A 10,135-nucleotide genomic window follows, 5' to 3' on the forward strand; every position below is an offset into this window, starting at 1 on the left:
GATGAGTGCACAGTCCACCAACAGTGATGAGTGCACAGTCCACCAACAGTGATGATCTCACAGTCCACCAACAGTGATGAGTGCACAGTCTACCAACAATGATGAGCGCACAGTCCACCAACAGTGATGAGTGCACAGTCTACCAACAATGATGAGCGCACAGTCCACCAACAGTGATGATCTCACAGTCCACCAACAGTGATGAGTGCACAGTCTACCAACAATGATGAGCGCACAGTCCACCAACAGTGATGAGTGCACAGTCCACCAACAGTGATGATCTCACAGTCCACCAACAGTGATGAGTGCACAGTCTACAGAGCAGTGATGAGTGCACAGTCCACCAACAGTAATGAGTGCACAGTCCACCAACAGTAATGAGTGCACAGTCCACCAACAGTGATGAGCACACAGTCCACCAACAGTGATGAGCACACAGTCCACCAACAGTGATGATCTCACAGTCCACCAACAGTGATGAGTGCACAGTCCACCAACAGTGATGATCTCACAGTCCACCAACAGTGATGAGTGCACAGTCTACCAACAATGATGAGCGCACAGTCCACCAACAGTGATGAGTGCACAGTCTACCAACAATGATGAGCGCACAGTCCACCAACAGTGATGATCTCACAGTCCACCAACAGTGATGAGTGCACAGTCTACCAACAATGATGAGCGCACAGTCCACCAACAGTGATGAGTGCACAGTCCACCAACAGTGATGATCTCACAGTCCACCAACAGTGATGAGTGCACAGTCTACAGAGCAGTGATGAGTGCACAGTCCACCAACAGTAATGAGTGCACAGTCCACCAACAGTAATGAGTGCACAGTCCACCAACAGTGATGAGCACACAGTCCACCAACAGTGATGAGCACACAGTCCACCAACAGTGATGATCTCACAGTCCACCAACAGTGATGAGTGCACAGTCCACCAACAGTGATGATCTCACACAGTCCACCAACAGTGATGATCTCACAGTCCACCAACAGTGATGAGTGCACAGTCCACCAACAGTGATGAGTGCACAGTCCACCAACAGTGATGAGCGCACAATCCACAGACAGAATAATTCAGCATTTATTCTTTCCTAATACTATGTGACTATCAAGCCAACCCCCCCAAAACAAATCATTAGTCTGAAAAGAAAAAGTCAGAAAATAGAACTAAAAAATAAACAGAGGGGTAAACAGCAACTGAGTCATCACACAGGAAAGTTGCATATAAAGTGGCTATAAATAATAATAATAACCCTGGGGTGGAGAGTTGACTCTGTGGTTCAGAGCGCTGGCTGCTCTTCCAGAGGATCCTGGTTGATTCCCAGCACCCAGTTCCAGGAGATCCCATGCCCTCTGAGGGCCTCTGAGGGCACCAGGCATGCATGCGGTACACAGACATGTATGCAGACAAAACATCCATACACATGAAGTTTTAAAAAATTTAAACTTGAAATAAATTTTAAAACCCTCTAAAACATAAGCTCTCAGTAGGAAAGGGGGACTTTCTCATTTTGCTCACATCTGGATATTAAGTTTGGAATAGCTCTTCGACACAGCAACATAACAGCCGTAGAAACTTGAAAAAACACTGACAATTTTTAAAGTAATGACTGCCTCTTCCAAAGCAATCTCAGAAGTGACAAGGAGCAGAGGACCACACGGAGTCATTCCGCAGTCCGTAAACACAAGTCTGCCTTATGAAAATGAGCAACACCGGAAACAGGAACACATTCGGTTCCTGAAGTCATAAATGCTTATGGTCTGTGTGCTAGAATTTATGTTAGCCTGGATTATTCACTCTTAAATTTTAAGGGACATACTATTAGCTAAATCTGGGTCTTTCCCCGCCCCCCATTGGGTTTTTTAATGTCATGCTTGCATTTGTGTCCACACCAGTGTCGTGGCACTGAAATACACATGCTGGCAATTATATCTTCCTCACCATGTATTTCTCCTCCTCTGTGGGCTAATTCTTCTGATCTTTGTCATGAAAGCCAAGCAAATCAGATTTATGTTCAGGGAACTGTAACAAGAATTTGGAAATGTTTATAATCAACCCCACATGTTCTGTTTGCTTATACTAATAAAGATGGGAGAGAATTTCAAGAGGTCACTTGGGGGTTTTTAGAAATGGAATTTTTACAGTCTGATATTTGCACTAACGTTCCAAAAGAACAGATTACCTGAGCAAATGGGTTGTTTATTTTGGGCCCCTAGGGGTCTCAAATAAGATTGGATCCACTTCTGAGTAAGAGAAGGCATTGTTTACAGATAAAAGGCATCCTGATGTCCCCCTTGTGAGGGTACCAGAAAGCAAGTAGCACACACCAAAGAACACTTTAGACAATTCTGGTATCAAAAGAGAGAGGTAGCAATGAATTCCATCCACTTAAAAACATCTATGAAACAGATGAAATTGGTCATTATTATTTCCTAAATGCACTGGTGTTACAATAAAAAAAATAGGATAAAACATGGCAAATGTCTGCTTTCTGCTCTGTGGTGGATCTTACAAAATATGGCTCTGTTCATCACTCTTCAGTCAGAAACTATTTTGACGTTGCAAATGTCAAATAAAAAACTATTTACTTGACATTGCAAATACTATTTGCTTTGAAGAAAGTGAGCAAGTTCACATCACTCAGTCCAGCCCATGCTGCTAACATGTCCATATTTAAGATGTATGAAATGGTTGATTGCTAATCCAATTATGCAGCCCTTCATAAAGATGCAGGAAATCAATAACCTTCTCATTGCATAGAGATGTGCTCCCTGAAGATGGGTTTACTCTTTCTGACTCCCATCCAACCCATTCAGTAAACATCATCATAGCAGCCTGTAGACTGTGGTTGCTAAGGAACAATAAGATAGATGCAGGAAATAAAGAATGGGACTGGCTCACAAATGGATGGCCTATGGCAGAAGTTCCCAAGCTGCAGCCTCTATTAGAGCCACCTAGGGGGGCAGATTCAAGCAACCGCTGGCCCTGGCCCAGGACTCCTAACTTAGCAAACATGGTGTTATGCAGCTATGAAAATTTCCAGTGGTGCTGATGTTGCTACAGTTATCCCTGTAAAGCCCTCTTCTGACAGGTAAGGACTTTAGGAACACTATTCTAGTAGTTCAGGGATTAAAACCAACCACTGGCCAATGGGACTTCATGAGGCTAAAGCAAAGGACCCCATAAGAGGCAACCTACACAACTGCATGGGAAGTCTTTAGGAGCTATACGTCTGACAGAGGACTAGTATCTAAAATATACAAATAACTCATAAAACTAAACACCAGGAAAACAAGCAACCCAATTAAAAATTGTCTATGAAACTGAACACAATGTTCTCAAGAGAAGAATTATAAATAGCTAAGAAATATTTTTTTAAATTGTCCAACATCCTTAGCAATCAGGGAAATGCAAATTAAAATTACTTTGAAATTTCATCTTAGCCAGCCAAAGCAGCTGAGGTCAAGAAAATAAATGACAACATGTGGTGATGACAATGTTAAGGAAGAGAAACACTCGGTGTGGCTGGTGAACATGTAAACCATGGAGTCAGTGTGGAGGGTCCTGAAAGAGCTAAAAGCAGATCTACCATAGGATCCAGCCATACTGCTTCTGGACAAAACTGAAAGACAATATATTCTGTTCAGAGATATTTGCTCACCCATGCTCGTGGCTGCTCTATTGGCAATGGCCAGGGAATGGAAACAACCCCTGATATCCATCTATTGATGAATGGACAATGAAAGTGTGGTCCATACATCCAATGGAATTTTATTTAGCCATAAAGAAAAATGAAGCTTGCAGGTAAACAGGCAGAGCTGGAAATGACCATTCTGAATAAAGTGAGACTCAAAAAGACAACGTTTTGTTTCATATGTGTGCCCTAGCTTTGAATCTTTCTCCGTATATGTTTAAATTAGATTACCTGTAGAAGTCAGGGAACTCAAAGGAGACCTTGAAGGGAGGGTTTCAAGAGTAGAGGAATAACCAAACACAGCTGGTGTGAGAGAGGAAAAGGGGAGAAACGGGGCGAGTGAGGTTAAATGGGGTGGGGAATAGAAAGACAGGCTAGAGGAGAGGGTACTAGGGGAGATGCAGGGCCAGGCGGCTAGTCACTGCCCTCACCGTGTGTTGTCTCCCTGGACACCGACATTTCAAGAAGGACCAAGCCTCTAGACTTGGAGACATCTCTTGCTACTTGAAAAAATAAGGCACGTGGCTCCAGGGGTTTATTTACAAGTCAAGGGTTGAGAGAATTCTGGCCATTAGATTTCCCAAGAGACCTTTCAATATGAAGAGGGTGGCTGCCTTCTTCCCTCATACAAGCAAGAGGAAACGTTTTCTTTTGACCCTCGCCTATAGAGTGCCCAGTCCTCAGAAGAACATTTAGCCCAGTTATTAGTAAGTCAGCCAGAGGTAAAATCTGGTGCAATGAAGTGTATGTGTTTAAGAAATCTCTCTCTGAACCACGATAATGCTTTGTATATGCTTTCAGGATAAATTAATGAGAATATTAAAAATTCAACAGTAACTCAGTCTTGTTTCACATTTGCTGATTAGGCTATCTCTCATACCCTGATAAGTCAAGACTCACTCAATTGATATGTAAAAGGACTATTAAGAAATGTCATCCAAATGGTGTATATCACATAGAAAAAAATGACCCTATATGTTAAAGTCTATTACCTTTTAGGCCATTAACCAGACTCCAGTCTAACTCAGCAGTTTTAGCCTCATGTCTTCTGACTAAGCTTTCTGTAAGTGTCCAGTTCCTCAAATGCTCTTAGAACCAGCCTTCCATCGCATGGATTCTGCATTGACTTAAGAGTCAAGTAAAGCCGGGCGGTGGTGGCGCTTGCCTTTAATCCCAGCACTCAGGAGGCAGAGGCAGGCGGATCTCTGTGAGTTCGAGGCCAGCCTGGTCTCCAAAGCGAGTTCCAGGAAAGGCACAAAGCTACACAGAGAAATCCTGTCTCGAAAAACCAGAAAAAAAAAAAAAAAAAAAAGAGTCAAATAAAAACAAGTATTTGTGTTTGTGTAAGTTATACGGATTTTTTTTTCTTGAATTTTTATTAGCTGTGTGCACACACTTGCTGGAGTATGCACATGCCACAGCAATCATGTGAGGTCACGGAACAACTTTCAGTTTTCTGTTTTCTCCTCATGGGTTCCAGAAATCAAACTCATTATTAGCTTGATCGCAAGTTTCTTTTACTCACTGAGCAATCTTGTCAGGCCCCAAAAGTTACTTTATCAACTTTCTGAAAATTATATTTACTGGAGAATCCAACAGCCATCATTGCAACAGAACATGTAGCAGGAGAGGTGGACTCACACCTCATCATGGCAGGTAGACTCACACTTCATCATGGCAGGTGGAATCATACCTCATCACAGCAGGTGGACTCACACCTCAGCATGGTAGATGGACTCACACCACATCATGGCAGGCAGACTCACACCTCGTCATGGCAGGTGGACTCACACCTTATCACAACAGGTGGACTCACACCTCATCACAACAGGTGGGCTCACACCACATCATGGTAGGAGGATTCACACCACATCACGGCAGGCGGACTCACATTACATCATGGTAAATGGACTCACACCTCAGCGTGGCAGGAGGACTCACACCACATCATGGCAGGAGGAATCACACCACATCATGGCAGGTAGACTCACACCTCAGCATGGCCTTTACATCTCTACCACCTACTAAGGGAAACACTTTTTTTTTTTCTTGAGACCATATCACTGTCTCCTCTGTAATATAGATGTGTTCTTTACCTTGATGGAAATGGAAAAAAATCAACTCTTAAGTCTATTCTAGCAAAAATGATCCTCCTTGGGCCTCCAGGCATCCTTCACATTCCCCCCAAATTCTAAATGATACCTTCTGAAGTTGTATAATGTGAGCAGCTGGGAACAGACTCCACTGGGTCTTAGAAGGATGGGCAGGATCCTTAGAGTGTGTTTGTATTTTGCCCATACTTTCTGATTCTATGCTAGACAAATACTCATCTACAAGTTAAATAAGCTCTATAAGCCACATCTGCAATAGTAAAAAAGAAGGAAGAAAGAGACGGCTATTCCCTGCTTAAATATATGTAATGTCTTTCCCATTTCTCACTGTTCTACAGAAAACCATTCACTTATGTATACAAGTAATTGCATTCTCAGTCTTTGCACAGACAAGCAACTCAGGAGGCCAGAAAGACAGTACAAAGCCAGAGTACTCTATCTCGAATACAAATCCCTTTCCTTCTGTCCATCTATCTACATGCTCCACAGCATGACAGACCTTGGTTGAAAAGATTTAGCTGAATGGTTGCTAGGTTTGAAGTCACACATCTACATTGGGGCTTACACAATCTGCAACCCATAGCAACATATTGTTACAGTAAAGAAGAGATCTGTTAAAAAAAATAGTGTTCATTATGAACGATCAGATTGGGGAGGGGCGGAAGGGGAGAGTACTGAAAGAGACTACTGGAAAGGGTGCTGGAGGATGTCTTTCTGTATGCTATGAATATATGTTGTTCCCATTGGTTAATAAATAAGCTGCTTTGGCCTATGGCAAGGCAGCTTAGAGGCAGGCAGGAAATCCAAGGAGAGAGACAGGAAAGAGAGAGGTGGAATCTGGGGAGAGACACCAGCCTGCCACCAAAGGAACAACATCCCAGCAGATAAGTTCTGGTAAGCCATAGAACACGTGGCAAAACATAGATTAATAGAAATGGATTAACTTAAGATATAAGAGTTATTTAGCAAGAGGCCTGCCATAGACCATACAATTTGTAAATAATATTAAGCCTCAGAGTGATTATTTTATAAGCAGCTGTGCTATTATAGGATGTTCTGTATGCTATGAATATGTTGCTCTGATTGGTAAATAAAATGCTGATTGGCCAGTAGCCAGGCAGGAAGTACAGGTGGGATAAACAGACAAGGAGAATTCTGGGAAGAGGAAATCTGAGTCAGAAGATGCCAGCCCACTCTCCAGGGAACAGCATGTAATGGCACACAGGTAAAGCCACGGAACATGTAGCGACATATAAATTAACAGAAATGGGATGAGTTTAAATGTAAGAACTAGTCAGTAGGAAGCCTGAGCTAATGGCCGAGAAGTTTTAATTAATATAAGCCTGTGTGTGTTTACTTGGGTCTGAGTGGCTGCAGATTGGGTGGGACACAGGAAAACTCTGACTACACAGCTGTGGGACCACAGGGCCACATGGGACCAGAGAAACCTTCTACCTACAAAAGGGGACATTTAGGGGTCAGGTAAAACCCTGGCACAGGGGAATCTACCAGGAATCTACAAGGATGACCCCAGCTAAGACTCCTAGCAATAGCAGATATGCAGCCTGAACTGGCCATCTCCTGTGACCAGACAAGACTTCAAGTGGAGGGATTGGGAAACCAACACAGCCACATACACTTTGACCTACAATCTGTCCTGCCTATGGGACATGCTGGAGTGAGGGTAGCCTAGAGATTAATGGAGTGGCCAACCTATAACATGAATTGCTAAACAGTCTTATTAATAAAAAAAAATCCAGAGTCAGGTATTGGGGTGAATGCTGAAAGATCAGAGAAGCAGAAAAAGCCACAGCTAACCTCACTTCGCCAGCTTCTCAGCTGATCCTGTTTCCTCAAACTGGATGCCTCTGAGTCCTCATCTGAATGGATCTCCGCTGAACTGCTGCTAAAAGCCTAAAAGCTTAAAAGCCTCTGTTCCTGGTCCTCATGCCTTATGTACCTTTCTGCTCCCTGCCATCACTTCCTGGGATTAAAGGTGTGTGTCACCATGCCTGGCTGTTTTCAGTGTGGCCTTGAACTCAGAGATGCAGATGGATCTCTGCCTCCGAAGTGACAGGATTAAAGGCATGTATGCCACCATTTTCTTGCCTCTTTGTCTAATCTAGTGGCTGCTCTGTTCTCTGATCCTCAGATAAGTTTTATTAGGATATACAATTTATTGGAGACACAATATATCACCACACCAACCAATGGCTGGTCTAGCCTAAAACTCATGTCAGAAGAGTAAGCCCACCCCTTGGCACCGCCTGGAGCACCCATAGACTAGGTGACCCAGAGACCCAGGATAGAACCAAACATGACTGGAGGGGAAATGTCAATGTTGCCTAATGCTATTCTGCTACACTCATAGATTGGTGTCAAGTCCAAGAGTCATCAGAGAGGCTTCATCCAGGAACTTATGGAAACAGATGCAAACCCACAACCAAATATTAGATGGAGCTTGGGCAATCCAACAGAAGAGGGGGAGAAAGGATTGTAGGATTCAAGGAGGAGTCAAGGACATCACAAGAAAACTCACAGGATCAACTAACCTGGGCTCAAAGGGGCTCACAGACACTGAACTGACATGGAGCCTGAATGGGACTGACCTAGGCAGTCTGCATATATGCTACAGTTGTGCAGCTTGGTCCTCTTGTGGGACTCCTAACAGTGGGAGCAGGGGCTGTCTTCAACTCTTTTAATGGCTTTGGGACCTTACTCCTCATACCGGGTCGCCTTGCCAGCCTTACTACATGGGGAGGTGCTTAGTCTTACTACAACTTGTGCCATGTTTTGCTGATACTCATGGGAGACCTGTTCTTTCCTGGATGGAGACAGAAGAGGAGGGGATGGCGGGTGGGAACAGGGAGTGGATGGTACGGGGAGACTAGGAGAAGAGGAAGGAGGGGAAACTGTGGCAGGGATGTAAAATACATTTATTTTAAAAAATAGTGTTCATTATATCACATTATGTCTTGTCTAATTTCAGAAAACATCTGCCTCTCCCCAGCCTGAAAGAGACTTCTGCATTTCTGGAGCCACAGATATGTCTGTGTCTTCATCCCCGCTATTTCTTTTCTGAATAGCTGCTAGAATTTCAGATTCCAGCTGAACCCTCGTGGGTCTTTGTGGTTGACATTTTGTTTTAGTTCGTTCTTGATTCATGTTACTGGCCATGACTTTGTGCCGCCCTCTTTTTCCTGAAATAACACATTATTTCTCCTTCTCTCTCCTGCTTTCATTCAAACACCTCACCCACCTACCTACTCAACACACACACACACACACACACACACACACACACACACACACACACACACACATCTGTAAACTTTAGAGCATTTGGAACAGGCCAGTCAGTAGAAGAAAGAAATTATTGGTATTCTAAATCCAGGATTTAGTATAATAGTTTTTTATTAACTGCTGTCCTCATGATTCCCTTATTATTCACCTGTAATCTCTGCTCTCTTTATTACCTAATATTTCTTCCCTTGTTTTACCATTAACACTAACCAGTGATTTATTCAATATTCAGTGAATTTTAAAGAAATCATTTTTTTTCATATAGGGTAGTATTTTCTGTGTTGTCAAGAAACTAGAAGGTGTTGATTAAAGAGGGCTGTGTGTTTGGGAGTAATATTTTTTTAATTAGTAGCAGTAATTTGTATTCTCAAGTCTCTGTGTAGCAAAGTGAAATGTTTTACTGCAGATTCCGTGTCTGCTTGTGTTTCAAACTCTCACGGACAGCCGAAAGCACGTGCCCACCATCAGCAGCGTTAGAATTAATTACAGCCCTGTGGGCATGCTGCCCACAATGGTCATTTTCTTCCTTCCGTCTCATACAATTCTATTTATCTGACCTAGTCCATCAATTCAGGTTATATTTGTCATCTCTAATTCTCCAGTATTTTTAAATACCCAAAGTAATTCTAGTCACATGAAGAAAGAGAACCCCTAATTTGTAGGAAACACCTGAGACTGGAACATGTTATAAAGTAGGATATTTCTCTGGTCATGCACTGATGTCCGAATAATAGTTCATTGTCTTTGCAGTTTAAATGCTGCAAATTCTAGGCATCGAACTTGGTGCTTTATTCTTGATATCACCATGACTTCAGAAAGCATCCCCTCAGACACTTATTTTGCTAAATGCGCTATAACTTCTTATGCAGTGTGATTTCTTGTGTTAAAGAAAGGATGGGTGAGTGAGAGTTGCAACTCCCCAAATGGCTGTAGCACCAAGCCTCACCACAGCGGGTGCCACTTAAACCTTGGTTAGCTCGGAAAGAAAGGCACACTTTCCCAGGGCCCACTGACAC

Source organism: Peromyscus maniculatus, chromosome 19, assembly GCF_049852395.1.
Source record: "Peromyscus maniculatus bairdii isolate BWxNUB_F1_BW_parent chromosome 19, HU_Pman_BW_mat_3.1, whole genome shotgun sequence".
Classification (NCBI taxonomy): Eukaryota; Metazoa; Chordata; class Mammalia; order Rodentia; family Cricetidae; genus Peromyscus; species Peromyscus maniculatus.